The sequence below is a fragment of the Dromaius novaehollandiae genome, chromosome 11, assembly GCF_036370855.1.
Source record: "Dromaius novaehollandiae isolate bDroNov1 chromosome 11, bDroNov1.hap1, whole genome shotgun sequence".
Taxonomy (NCBI): Eukaryota; Metazoa; Chordata; class Aves; order Casuariiformes; family Dromaiidae; genus Dromaius; species Dromaius novaehollandiae.
Window position 1 is genome coordinate 5,420,026 of NC_088108.1, and position 14,209 is coordinate 5,434,234.

Here is a 14,209-nt window from a genome sequence, read left to right on the forward strand (position 1 = left end):
TTGAAAACTGAAGCGCTTCTAACTGCTGGTCTTTTTATTGTTCTGCTCAGTTCCAACGAGCTGTGAATGTATTCAAACCCTTGAGGTTATTTGTTGGTGAGAGACACACAGGAGATTGTAGTGTGAAAGCAACAGGACTCCTGGCTGACTTCCCCAGAAAGAGGTGGGCCCTCTCTTCTGGCACCACCCAACACCTGCGGAGAGACACTGATCTCATAGGGTAGGAGGTGCACGCCTGGCTCTTCCGACACTCTGCGAGGAGACTGCCTTGTTACGGATTCAAAAGCGATAGGAAGCCCAACAGCTTCTTTGCAGAAACTCAGTAATAAAGAATCGGTAAATCACAGCAAGAGACGACAGTCCACAGGTAACAGAATTAACCATTTGACACTGGAAGCTAGAATATATTACTTATGATTTATTATTTGTATTGAGATACCATCTTTCCAAGGTTTTCTGTTTGCAAAATGAGATTTCTGTATATTAAGTCAACATGCGCCACGGTTCTACTCTATGTCTAGATGCTTAATCAAGACTAATTGCCAATAACGAAAGAGAGAAACATGTTTTGAGAGGACAGCAGAAGCCACCCAATAGTCCTTTCTGATAGCAGCACTGTCCCCTAACAGCACGCAATTGCCAGGCATGAGTTCTAGGAGCGGATGCTCCCCAGAGCCCTGCGAGAGCTGCAGGACCCACAGATCGACCCGGTCCTGCCAGCCTCACCTCTGGCCTCACCACAACACCGTGGGGCTGCCCCGGAGGAACGGTGCTCAGCACCCTCAGCCTTTCCACTCCTCCGCCTCCCTGCTGAAGCGGCCAACGAACGGGCTTGGCGTGGTGGTGCCTGTAAATAACAAAACAAAAATCACCCAAGAAACCCCTTCTATTTGTCTCCCAGTAAACATCTGCTCACCAGTTCTTTCTCTCCAAGGTTACTATAACACAGCAAGAATTTGGGGTTTTTTTTTTGTTTTTTTCCCAACCAAGAGAATGGATGGAGGCTCACCAGGGCAAAGAACCCCACTATCACTTTATCACCTCTCTAGTGTCTGAAGTAAGGTCTTCTTCCTTTCCTATCTCAATATTTTTTAAACTTCTCTACAGTATATGAGCTTGAACTCTCATACCATTAAGAAAGTGGAACTCAGGCTGAGAGCGCCCTGTTTAAGAGGAGAGCTGAATGCATGAGAAATTCTATTCTGCTGTTGAAAGGCACACTGACCTTGGGGCTCGCAATAATGTCCAGAATTAGCTTGTCAGCAGCCCAGAGATCCAATCTCAGTTTTCATGGAACTGTTCCCAGACCAGGTAGATAATGCCCAATCTTCAAAGTAACTAGGTCTCAAGTTTATCAAACAAGCAGAAAAAAACATGACACACCAAAGGGCCTATTCACTAAACGGTGGCTTACACAGATCAGCCAAGCATGTGAAGGTCTATTTTTCTTGCTTGGGTGACAGAAATGTTGCACTACAAAGGGCATGAATACAACCTGCAGGTAGATTAGATGGTTTCAGCATGGACAGGATGAATTATTTCAGTCCAATCACAAATCCACTTTGAACATCAGAGTTTAGAATTTGATGCAAGTATTAAATTCTAATTTGATTAGCAGAGACCAAAAAAAGGAAAACTAGAAAAAGAAAAAGCTAATGAAAAATTAAGACAGTCTCAATAGCTCAAGAAAAGCACATTCGCTTAGGCCAGTATAACATTTGCTGGACAATTCTATCCCTAAAGTGAAGAACAAGATGCTTCAGGATTTAATTACACAAAACTCAGCCCACCCACGCCCCCCACTTTAAGAAACAAAAAATTACAATGTAAGCTTGAACTACAAGAAACAGGCAAAGACCTTGCAGGAGTTTGGTCCTAAAAAACTAACAGTTCTCCAATGTGAAGATGACTTTGTCTACACTTCTGCTAAAGTCCAGGTGTATTTAGAGCACAAAATGAGTAACAGTCACCATCTCAAGTAGGGGTGCTAAGCCATCCTTAGAATAAAAGTAGTACCTGTACTCCTGAAAGAAGCAATGAGGACAAACCCTTACATCCACCAAAGCCTTTTCTATCTGCAAAGGACCAGACCTTCCAAATCTGTGTGCAGTTTTATGCAGTTATTGATACTTTGTCCACATACAAGACTCTTCTACTGCTAACTCTCTAGCAAGACGTTCTGTACTTAGTTCCCGCAAAGGTGAGGCCTCCATCCTTATAGTTTTTGCTACATACAATTAATTCTCTGATGCCATTGCAGATCATCGCACAGGCTTGACGCACTAAGGGACGGAGGTAGACACAGTTTTCAAGGAGCTTCACTATTCAGACTATTTCTGAAATCTTCACGACCAATGCTGTATTCCTCGCATCATTTTGTTCGTCCCAAAACAACATTTGAGGTCCTCTTCGGTCCCTGATCCCACTCCCACAATAATCCTTACCAATCTATAAATGCCGGAGGCTTCTGCCTCTTCTCTTCCTCTTCTTAGCAGTTCAGCACAGACAGGGTCTGAGATCGGCTCCTTATCCCAGGGCTTAGATAGCAGTAGCAACTCTTCGCAAACAGACAGAGATGCTGCAAAGCAATTCCAGTTCAGTCCACCTAGGATGCATGGTAGAATTGGCAACACAAGCACACAGTGGGAGGGGGGGGGGGGGGGGAAAACACCCTTCCCCACCTCTTACAGGATCATTAAAAAAAAAATTAGATGAATATTTCTGGCCTCAGCAACTCACTTTTTTTTTTTTTTTTTTTTTTTTTTTGGAGACGGGTCTCATATTTGACAGTGTCTGATCAAAATCCTTTTACACTGTTAGGTTTAGGGAGCAGGAGAGATTACGAGGAAGTTGCACTTTCTCTCTGCCAGGGATGAGGGAGGGTGTCTGTACTGAGAGGTAATGCTTTGATGTTAAGCAATATGCAAGTACTTACTATACCTCTGAGCCTGACACCACGTTGACCAGAGTAATCCATTGAAATCAATTAAATGACATCAGCATAACACCAGGATAGGTGAAAAATCAGGTCTTGTGGCTCATTAGCCTTATTGCAGACATTTGCTATCAGTGTAGAGACATTTCTGATTTAATGTCTCCTTTGTAGGTCTAACTTCATTTTGGTGGCAAGTTAGCTAGAAGGAAACAGTCGAAGAAAGCAGGCAAACTGTGGAGATATGATGGGAAAATGTCGTATCATTTTACTTAAAGGTGAGGGAGAAGGTAAAAAGCACCTGAAGTATCTGGAGCTCAGAGCCAGAAACTGAAGCCTCTAAATCATTCTAGGGCAATACAGACAGAAGTTTCAGAGCTGGGAGAGATGTATTGTAGGAAGTATATTCTTCCTTTTCATGTTCTCCCCAAATTTCCCAAAAACTAATTGTTTCCAAACTAGAATTAAAAAGCCTCTTCCTCCTATATTTGACACTGTAAAAGGACTAAAAGTCCAGTAAAGCTGATAACAACCTGGAATAACTCCATTAATCCCAAGTGGTGGGGCGACTGGCCAAACATTGACCTTCTATTTCAGGGCCAAAATCTTGTTGGTGAGCATAATTCTGTCAAATCTCAAGCACACCTCCATTTCAGTCCTGAGCCTTAAAACATTATCCTAGATCCAATTCAGACCTAAACACTGCATCCCTCAACACATCTTGCTTGATAAATACAAAGTACTGATCACTAAGAACATGCCAATACTTAGAGGTTACTACATGTAAAGCAGTGAGGTTCTGTGCAGCAAACAACACGTAGATAATGCCAGACCCAAAACGTTGGCAGTGTAAAAACCAAGACAGAGAATAAGACAGATGAGAAAGACCAGAGGGAGAAATGGATGTGTTATTTTAGCTTACTGGAGCTTATTGCTTCTGAATGTGGCTGAAGATGTGAGCTTTAAGAAGGTTTCTGAACAAGAGAAGGGATAGCTTAGGAAAGTAGAGTGAAAAAAGGGATTGGCATTGAGATAGGAGTGGGAGAACAACAGCCTACGAGACAGGCTGGCAGGAAAGAGAACACAGAAGAGATCTGACAGGAGATAACATGGGAGGAAAATGAAGTTTAATGCATGTTAACCACATATTCAAATACAATTTGGCCCCCAAGCTCTTGAGGACTAACTTGTATTTCTAAAGCTTAAGAAAATTCAAATTCTAAAAGAAATAACCTGGGGCAGTATATGTGTTTTCATCTAGACTGAACTCTCAGAGATCACAATTCCACGATGAAGGTAGAGTAGAGGGAACAAATGGCCTTCTTTGTGTAGAAGGCCTGTTCTATCTGCAGTGTGGGATAGCATTCATATTTTAAGTTGTTGAAGTTACATTAACACCAGATTATTTAGAAAAAAACACTTTCCTTTATAATTCAAAAATTCAGAAAACTGGCTTGCTTGTACAGTTGGGTCATGCTGTTTCCTGTTGTTCCCACTTGGCATAATTATAAATACTGTTACTGAGAGAAAAAGAAAAAAAAAACATGAAATACAATTCACACTAGCAAATACCAATGCAGAAAATCAGAAAAACAGATTGGGTCAAAACTGCAGCCTGAATATATTTGTTTCTATCCATAATAATGATTAATATTATGGCAACACCCTGCATTGAGGATATAAAAACAAAATCCTCTCCCAAGAAATGACTCAATGTCTTCACTCTCAACTATCTGTGAGATTCCTTGGAAAGAATTTGAGGTCCTTAATGCACAACTCTATTTCATCCCAAAAAGCTGTCAGACTTTGCAGAGCTGCAGGGGAGTTAAGTGCTTCATCACAATCTCACACCTGTCATTGTGCCTCACGATAGCCACCGCAGTTTGCAGCAGAGAGAACTTCTCTTAGCTTCAGGCTCCCAATACTCATAGGCATCTTTACTGAGAACAGCATAGACGGAAATTTCAGAACATTAAAAGACAAGTCAAAGGAACCATGGTTCTGAGCCAACGCCCGCTGCACGCTATTGGAAAGCTCGGCATTAATTTTTTTCTTTTCTTCGTGGTTTGTCTTTTTTCCCACTCCTTTCCAGGATTATCTGGAAAAACAGAGATTCAGGACTGCATCCTACCTTGTTTCATTACACACTTTTTTCTTTATAACTTTAATTCTATTAACTAGAGCCTGCCTGTTGTGCACCTTATACAAGGGTGAGTTAGAAAAGAGTACAGCTCCATCTTTCAGGTCAGTTCATTGCCTATAAAACAGAAAGCCCATGACTCATTCCTTCTAAGCCTAAGTTTTGCTCTTTACAGCAGAGAAAGTCCACTGTCTTCCCTATTCAGTCTTCAGATAACATCTAAATTCAGATCCTCTGCTGAGTTTTCTGGTAAAGAATCAGAGAGAAATACAAAAATGCAATGGAACCTGACCTCTGCTATAGTAAGGCTGAGAACCCATTTCTGCTTAAAGATCAGTTCTTCCAGGCTTTTGAAAAATCCGTATGTTTACACAAACTGCCCTAAGATCTGCTACAATACGCTGCCATTCAGAGCAGTGCCTCTGTTCCAAATGCGGGGTCATCTGAACAGTAAGTTCCTGCGATATATCCCTAGAAATAAAACGTTTTTTCCTTAGGCTTGGCAGAGTCTACTGAAGTTTTATTTGCACAGACCTAGGGATCAAACCATGGCTCCAATCATGCCCAAATGGCCTCCATCACTCGACATTTACTTCATTTAGCGCATGGCACCTACTACCACGCTGCAGAAGCCAAACTGAAAACAGCATTAAAAAAAAAAAAGAGTTTGGCTCTGAGTTTGGGCATAAAGTCTAATGTTCAGGAGCCAAATGGATTACGCTGTATATGCACAGAGTGAATAGCTGAGAGGCTTTCTAGCCTGAAAGTGTTCACATGAGGTGGGTAGTTCAAAGGGATGTGCAGTAGCTATTGAACCTGCCCTATGCCCAGTCAGGATGCGAGTCCAAGCTTTGGCAGAAATCTGAAAGGAGACGGGTCGAAGGGAACAACAGCACTTGTTAGAATTTTCCTCTGTCAAAGGGCTTTTTTTTTCCTGAGCACAGCAGAAAATGCAGTGGGAGCATAAACTATTTTTGAGAGCAGGCTCATGCATGCAAACACCACAGGCGGAAGGAGAGAACATTAAGCCACCGAGTAGGAAAGTGGATCAAGAGGAATGAAACCAGGTTTAGAGCAAGGGGGAGATAAACGGTTAGGGTAATAAGTACGTAGTGGAGTCTGAGGGAAGAAGAAGTGACAGGGGAATAGGCAAATATTGCACGATGGGTATTAGGGACAGCGACCCTTATGCCCTCCTCCAGTACACGTGTGACAGCACGTGGAGAGGTCCTTCTTCAAATTAACTGGGATGCAGAGGAACCCACACCTTTCTGGATGCGTCTGGACTTCCTCTACCCTCGCCCCATGTGAGCTGAGGGAATCTAAATGTCCTTCTCCACACAAGACAGGTTCTGAGGAGGTCACACTTAGAGTCAGTGCCTGAGAAAACTCTGTCCACTGTTGCCCAAGTATCTTTTATCATTCCCCCCTGTGGGCCAGGATTGGTGTGATCTCTGAATTTAAGCTTGAGAAAACAAATACATAATGCACATGCCAGGCCTCCATGTGAGTTAGCAGAGAAATACTTTTTCTATTCTTCCTTATTTTAGGAAGTGTTTTAGATGATGATGATGTAAAACATTAATAACTACTTTCCAGGTAAGTTTTTGTCTGCCAGACTGACAATTCCAGCACCAATAGGACCTCTTTCTGTCTTGTGTAGTTAGTCTATGACTTAATTTCACAGTAGAAAATTGAGGTAGTTCTTTTCGAAACACCATTTTCAGTGCTGAAGTGTACTTGGAAGGATATAAATTCAAAGCAAACCAGATTCTCCCAAAATATCCAAGAACAAATTACAGCTAATGTTCATTCGCTCAAGAAAGATACCATCTGGCTTCTAGGCTTCAGGAGCAAACATACAGCTGAAGGCACAAGCACAGCTTATCATGTGCTCCCAAAACAAATGTTTCCACATCCCCATGATTACAGCACCCAGAACATCTGCTGCTCAAAACTGTCTCATGCACTCGGTCTCTTTAAACATACCATTCCTTACAGGTAGAAAATAAATCACGTTATAGCCTACACTGGCCTCAGTGAGTTTTCATCAGACAGGTTATCTCCTTCCCCAGGTTTTGATATAAATTGTAAGTACTCTGAATTTAAGGCTGTTCAAGTTTGGCCTGGAGAGTTAGTTTTGCTTGCTCTTGAAATTCTTAAAATAAAAAAAAGTCAAAGAGAAAACATCAGAGCAAGTCATGCTTTTAATCTATCCCTGAATTTGTTTACTTGAACTCATACATAGGCCAAATTTTGCAAAACATCTTTATGGCCATCTCTCCTAATTACAGAACCCCATGTCAGCTGCGGCAATTGAAAATGCAACTGAGAATAGAGCTGTTTTAAGGCCAGCCAAGTTGATATTTCATGTAATCTTCCACAGTGATGAGATCATCATCTACTACCAAGCTAATACTATAATCAAGATAAGTCCATGTTTTAGAGGGCCCTGACTGACACATTCCTTCCTTCTGCCTTAAAGGCACAATCCTGCTTCTATAGCAATCAAGTGTCCAGTGCTTTTTCTGCCATTCCTTAAGTTTTCAGAAAAAGAAATTTCCTTTGTCATTATTATAAGGAAAGAAGAACGAGTCAAAAGAAGAGAAGCTGACTTAATGAATAAAATATCCTCAAAATCCAAGATCAGATTTTTGTGTGTGTAAATTTAGCTGATTTCCACAGTGGCCCACACTTCACTTAACTCTGCACACACAAGTGCCCCAATATGCCCCAATACACAGAAAAGGATTTTTATGTGGAGGTTACCTGATTGCCTTCCAGATGAGGATCTTCTCAGACAAGCTCTGAAGAACTTGTGCTGCAGATCTTTGCGCCTTATTTGCGAGTGCTCCAGCCAGGTTCACCCAAGCGTACGCAGTTGTCAATCTGCAAAAAGGCAAACATGTTTGCAATTAACAGCATCCTTATTTTACTGTATATAAATAAGGAAAAGGGAAAGATATTGTTAAACGAAGACAGCCACCAAAGGAATTATTTTGCTTTCAATTAGGTTCATAAGGAAAAAGCCTTTTCAATGACTGGTTTCCGTTCGGTCTAACTAGATGCTCTCATTTGTTTTGCAGGAGCCCAAAGATTAGCCCTTCATTAAGGCAGAGTTTAGTGAAATAGCCAATTTAAAACCCATTCCCCTACTCCATAGATTTTTGTCTTCCTTTTAACTAAGATGATTTGCTGGTGGGTCATTTATCTTCTCTGACAGATGTTGCTGTTTAGCTTCTGATCACTTTGTAAAGTACACACACACACACACAAAAGGATTTCAAGTACATTTTATGACATAGAAAGCAGAAAAAAAAATAGCTTTGTAACAGTGTCAACTTTTCTAAGGGATTATCCTGCCACGGTAGTTAGCTAGCTGTATTGTATTTAACACAAACTTTTCCTTCATTTCATCTTTTTTCCTGTCTGTTTTATATTCAAACATAACACTTACAACTAAGAAATCATTCAGCTCAAACAGGCATAGTCAGTATTTGACAAGGTAGATGGACCTCCAAAAAGCTCTGAAGAAACACTGAGGAAACTCATACAGATAGACTTGACATCTGATAAATTTCCCTTTCAAAAAGTACTGAATAAAAGTATTGCTAAAAGCATCTGTTTTAAGGGCAACTATAAAATTATAGCTCTCACCATTTGCGGTCCTTCCTATAATTATGTCACACTTGAGAGTTGCATCTTTTGCGCCAACTATGCCTCAGAAGGCTTCAATAAGGAAGAAAGCAACCGTTTCCACAATCACCCATGAAGGAAGAGAAACGCTTCCCTGCCCTAATTAAATTCTACTTGAAAATTGCTTCCACCCTCTCAGACCTGTCCCACACCATTGCAGCTTCTAATTCACTTCCTGGCTTGAATGGCTAAAATCTAGGTGCTTTGGTAAAGCATTCCTTTATTAACCCTGCAGAGGCAGTAGCACTGCATAGGCAGTTAAAAAAAAAAAAAGAAAACTCTTTTTTTCAGGATGTAAAGTTCTCAGGCATCATTCTAGGTAAACGATACTGTTATTCATTGCATTAATGAACCCAGTCAGGGCTATTTACTTCCTCCAACTAAACAATGTGGCCCTAAATAGCATATGATCGCACATTACCTCTCCCTTCTCTAAACCACCTTACTAAAGGGTCTGTCTTACCCAAGGGAAAGCTGAGTAAAAACATGCTGATGTTATTTTGCAGCTCTGTGCTATTTGATTAAATCCCCATTTGCTGTGTTCTTTTGCCACCCCCTTTCTCAAGGCTGTATCTATCACACAGCTGTTCCGCATTGGGTTGGGGAATTCATTTGGAGACTCAGGAAAGCAATAGCTCGGCAATTCCAGCACTGCAAAGGCAAAGCTGCATTGCCTTTATGCAGCACCTGCTGAGGGGACCTTTTACTGCTTTCATAATGTGGAACAGGAGTTTGGCCCCAAGGGGAGGATCTCACTATACACATGCAAAACCCCAGGTTCTGCCTCATTATAGTTATTGGCCTACCAATTAACTTGCTTCCTGTGAGAGCTGGGAGCAAGGCATTTTGTTCATTGAGATATTCAGGCTCCAGTTTGTTAAGCTTTTTTACTTTAAGGACTGTCTATGTCCTTAATTAGCATCTGCCATTAGCCATCTCAAAACACTAGGCCAGATGCTATGCAAGCATCGCTCCCCACCCTTTTGCAGATGGGTAAACTGAGGCACAGGACAGGATGTCTCACCACGATGATGGAGCATGTCCACAACACGGTCCAGCTCTCGGGACTCACGGTACTGAGTGCAGTCAGTCCTCACACAGCTTCTCTGCTTGCCCAGCTATCAGATAACTATTTGTACATGGTTCTAATAACGGGTGTCAGAAACACTCATTCCTGGAAATGTTCTGCGTTGGAGAATATGTCTGGGATGCCCAGTCCTTCGCGAGTTTACTGTAGGTCATTTAAAATGTCTTTCTGGTACATCATTCAGAGTCATCCACTGGCAGTACTGTCTGCAACAATAAGATATTCCATTTGTAATGACTGTAACGAGTGGAAAAAAACATTAACAAATGTAAAAATGCCTGAAATAAAAATTCTCCTCTAAATAAGCTGTGTAATGCTCCAAGACTATTTAATATAAGCAGCACCTATGACGTAGCACATACCTACAAAGTGTTAAACTGTGCTACTGTAGTAAAACTGTCAGCCTTGATTATTTAGAAGGTGACTACCTGCAGGCTTCGCTTTCGTTCGCGGCTGTTATTAGTGCATCCCACATGTCTGATCAAACTGGCCAGTGCTCCACTGCGTTCGGTGCATATTGCACTTGGCCCTTGCTCCTGATTCATCAGCCACAGAGACAAAAGTTTGGCTTCCCCTTTCTGAACAGCAGAGATTTATTCCTGATGGCATCCCTCTGCAGTCAAATAAAATCAACGTACGCATTTCTCACCAAACCCATGCTAATGCCATAAACATACACCAGTGTTGCAGCCAAGACAAAGGACTGTTTGTTGTGATAAAAGATGCATACCACACCAGCGGTGCTGTCGATTTTGACACGCAACACAGAGCTGACACTGCACGAGCCATGGTTTCCAATCGCACTTGTTCCTTCCTGCCCGTCGCTTTTCTTCAAGCATTTTCAGCTCTGTCTGTGGGCCCCATCTCATTCTCCACATCTGCAACTCCCATCTGAATTTAAGTGTAGCCCATATTCATTCTATGCATCACTTGAAACAGGAATACTATCTAGTTCATCTCCACACTAGAGTTAAACAATTTATACTGCCTTCACACCATGACAGAAAGAAGGTTTATGCGATCTTTGTGCTTATATTAAACCCCACTATGCATCGAGTAATGTGGACTGGATTCTGAGCTCATTGTCTCCGGTGGAAATGGGGAGTAAAATACTTCCCTCCAATGGAATTACTCCAGAATCTGGCCTTTCACACACAGAACAATAATTTTAAAGTTTAAGGGGAGCTTTGCCTGATTCAGACACCTTTACCAAGAGCTCTTTTAAACTAAGATACGTTTTAAAATAAAAACGGGCTAGATTGTCTTTGATGTCAACCTATAACTGTGATTTGGATTGCTTACCAGATTAATTAGTCTAGCCAAAATTCTTACTACCATTTTACATGCCTCAGAGAGACAGAAAGATAAAGATTTAATTTCCTATGAATGGGCCATTACTAACTGTGAAGTTGCTTGCTCTTATCTACAGCAAAGCTCTTTGTGGTCTAGCTGTATTTGTTCTGCATAATGAGCAGATGCCAGTGGTTTCCATCAGCACACAGCTCCTCGCGCAGCGCATGCTGCAGACGCGGCGGACGACCTCTCCTCATTCTCACCGTTAAAAATGGAGTAACCAGAGGCAAAGAAAGATTCAGCGGTCAAAACCCAAGCCTGTGGCAGCGTCGAGAACAGAACTCGCAGCTTCGCAGCGATTCCCGAAGGCCTGTTTTAACCACCGCACCGCACTGCGCTAACAGGCGCGACCGCGGGTCCGGGCGGAGAGGCTGGCTGCGGAGCTGGCTGCTCTGCTGCGGCTCGGGGTGCGGGTGCGTGCACCTTGTCGAGCGTGCACACATCCCCCCGCAAACCTTTACGGAGCTTTTTTTTTTAATGTGTCACAAGAGAATAAATGCCTCAGACATTATCTGCCCATTGCAAGAGTTCAGAGAATATGTATGACATCATGGGCATGACTCCCCCACTAATCACATTATATGCTGTTTAACTTAACACTGCTAAGCTTTGTCTGATAACATGGTAAATACCATTTTATTGTAAATTAGATTATACAAACCTCCTCGGCGTTTAGGTCAGTTCTTGTGTGAGGTCCTTGTTCCCCCTTCTCTCTACTACCCCAAATTGAATCTTTTTGGTGTCTAAGCCAGGGCATTTCTACAGAAGGAAGCACAAGAAGAAAAGAAGGCTGAGCCATTATCTGTGTCTGAGTCGTGACTGCAGACTGCAATAAGTGGACAGAAGACTCCGTGCATCTGTTCTGTTTCTCTTTCTTCCCTTGGAATAAAATCAATAGGCTTTGTTTTTCCCTTGAAGCTGGCTGGATTTCATTACAATCTTCCTGTGAGGTAGCATATACTTGAGACCTATCATTTCCTTCTATCAAGCCTAAGCTGAGTTACTCCAGTTGGTAGCCACTGTGTTCTTATCCAGCCTGGACTTAAGGGTTCTGTTTATTTGCAAAGAAAGCTGTAGAAATGTTATTTTTTACTTTCATTTTTGCTTTTGATTATCTTTTCTCTAATGGAAGAACCAGACTGAGGCTAAAATAAAGAATAGCCCCACTATCAGCAAGAGCGTCATAGCATTTAACACACTGATGCCTCCCAGTTTCTGAGAAGGGTATTTTAATTTTCACATTCTGACACATTTATCGCTGAGGAAGATATATAATAAGTTTCTAAACTTTTAGAAAACCTCAGCAAAAGGATTTCCCAACACTTCTAGGCTACTGTGTGAGAAGATGCTCCTCTCCTTTCTTCCCTAATTCTATCAAGGTCATAAATACCCTGTGCTATTAAGCAGAGTCTGAGAATCTGGACTTGCAAGGTCTAGTCTCGGCTGTGCTCAGCTCTGTGTTTCTGTCCTCACTGCAGTCAGCGCTGGCTCTTGGTGTTTTCCTGAATTCTGCTTCCCATCCACAGGCAAAGCTCGGAGGCTGGTGATGCTGCAAACCAAGCTATAGCACCCAGGGCCAGAACCACCAGGTCTCAACGCCAAAGCAAGGCTTTCACGTGGGCTGCTGCTGGACCCACTGGTCAGAAAGGACGCAGACTAAGCCTTTGTGCCTCTCCCCGCTCCTGCACTTAGGACAGATGAATGCTATCACAATTAACTGAGACAGAAGCACCAGGGAGGCACACCACAAAAAGGCACATGATGGAGTTGTCTCTGACTTACAGGACCCCCAGTCCGAGAAAGGCTTTGCAGCCAGCTGGCTGCTCTGGCTGGACATGCGCTGCAGTGGTCACAGCATTCTGGCCGGCCGCGCATCCACAGATTGCTCACGCTTGTTGCTCAGGGCCCTACACATCCTTAGGACAACTTTCTTGCGGGACACGGCCTCGAGGATTGCTAGCAGTTCATAAGCAGCACAATCCGGATAACTACTCAGACCAAGGCAAAGCTAACAAACACAAGTGCTAGTAAGATGTCAGTTAACTGAAGACATATTCTCACGTCCTTGAACAAATCACCTACTTTTTGCATTCCTACATGTTCCCATCTGCAGAAAGGCTACAGCAATGCAATACCAAACATAGCAAAGGATGCTGTAAAATAAACATTTTGAGATCTCACATAACACTCAATCTACGTGAACTGTAATTACTATATACTGCATTCATTTGAGATCAATGCTACAGAAACTGGATCCTATTAACTCCTAATTTCTCATGACAAATCTTAACTAAACTCATGTTATGAAAAAGCTCAAGTAACCATCCTGAAAATAAACATATCTCATCCTGAAGGAGGTTAATGCACACTTCAGTGGGAGTCAATGAGATACAAACAAGACTGGGCTCTCTACTGAATATCTCCATCCTGTCCTTTGGCTGCTTGTAGAACTCATCAAAAAAATGCCTTCAGATGGGTTTATATAACCAGTTAATTCCTTTCTTCACAGAGATAAAATCATGAGTCAATATGATTTGTGGGGTAGTTGATTGCTTGATCCTGGGAGTCTCATATAATTTATCATTTACCTACTCAAGCTTGCAAAGCACCTGGCTGCTTTTTTGACAACATGAGCATAATATTTTATTTTAAATAACCAATTCATTACAGGAAACAACAAACACAGTAAGGTATAGAGAATTTATATACAGAAAAGAATAATTACTGAACAATTAGCAAATCAGGATATTTATATTTTTAAACATCTTTTTAGTGTGTGTCCCCTCATAAACATATAGCCCAGTACTATACAAATGAACTTGAGTAATGTTACTTGCATGAACCATTAGCAGAGTTAAGCTGAAAAGCTTCAGGGTCATCACAAACACCACAACTGTGATCTTTAAGCATAATTAGGAATAGTCTTTTCTTTTTTCCCCCCCTTTTCCATTCCTCTGTTCTTTATTTTAGGTTGTCCAGTAATAATACTATCCATCCATCC

The 14,209-nt window shown here is 41.9% G+C and overlaps 1 long non-coding RNA gene across 3 annotated transcripts in view; it reads right to left on the minus strand.

Moving 5' to 3' along the window:
• LOC135329535 (uncharacterized) overlaps positions 1-11,958 on the minus strand; it is a 34,197-nt gene extending 22,239 nt beyond the window's left edge. Inside the window, exons 1-5 of one of the 3 annotated variants that reach the window (XR_010390997.1) lie at positions 11,870-11,958; positions 9,793-10,061; positions 7,842-7,961; positions 2,941-3,166; positions 2,445-2,578 (exon numbers count right to left, since the gene is read on the minus strand). This is a non-coding gene — a long non-coding RNA (uncharacterized LOC135329535). Of the gene's footprint in view, positions 1-2,444; positions 2,606-2,940; positions 3,167-7,841; positions 7,962-9,792; positions 10,062-11,869 lie in introns of all 3 variants that reach the window. The other 2 variants (XR_010390998.1, XR_010390999.1) reach the window with 2 other exon arrangements.
• Between the last annotated feature and the right edge of the window lie 2,251 nt (positions 11,959-14,209).